The following is a 661-nucleotide window of genomic DNA, read 5'->3' as shown; positions in this document are numbered from 1 at the left end:
GTATATGTGTGTATGCAAGTATAAATACAACGGGAATACACATAAACACCAAACCATATTTTACCCCGATCCTATTTATAAGTAAAATTTCGAAATTAGACGACATGACCCTCTGAGCTGATGACCATCACCCAAGAAAGGAATATTCCACTTCTAAGACTAAGAAATTCCACTTCATTCCACTTCGAACCAAGAAGAAAAAGAAAAACCTGTCTACGTATCAGAAAGTCAAGAGAAGAAACAGTACGAGAAAACAAGCGTCGAACGTTTCCTCCCAGAAGCTCAGTCCTGTCGTCCTTATAACTAATATTAAGAAGGAGAGGAATTTTCTTCGCTTCGGGGGAAGAATGTTACGTCAGAGGATAAGATCTCCGGAGAAAAATATTTTAGAAAAATCTTTATCGTTGTACGTGTTAATTAAAACTAGGAAAACAAGGACACACAGATGAGAGGAAGAGAAACTACAAGCCACTGGGATACAAGTCTCATATTCTAAATCGTTTTCCCTCGTGTCCAAAGTTCGAGGTTCTGCATCATCTCCACGGGCCTTGTACCTATTAACACCTTCGGCGTCGTTGCAAAGACTAAGAGGAAATTCTAGGAGATAAGACGAAAATCAGCATATGTGCAAAGATAGATTTCAGAGCAATGGCAGCACTAC

Source organism: Penaeus monodon, chromosome 21 (genome assembly GCF_015228065.2).
Source record: "Penaeus monodon isolate SGIC_2016 chromosome 21, NSTDA_Pmon_1, whole genome shotgun sequence".
Lineage (NCBI taxonomy): Eukaryota > Metazoa > Arthropoda > Malacostraca > Decapoda > Penaeidae > Penaeus > Penaeus monodon.
This window is presented reverse-complemented; position numbering follows the sequence as displayed.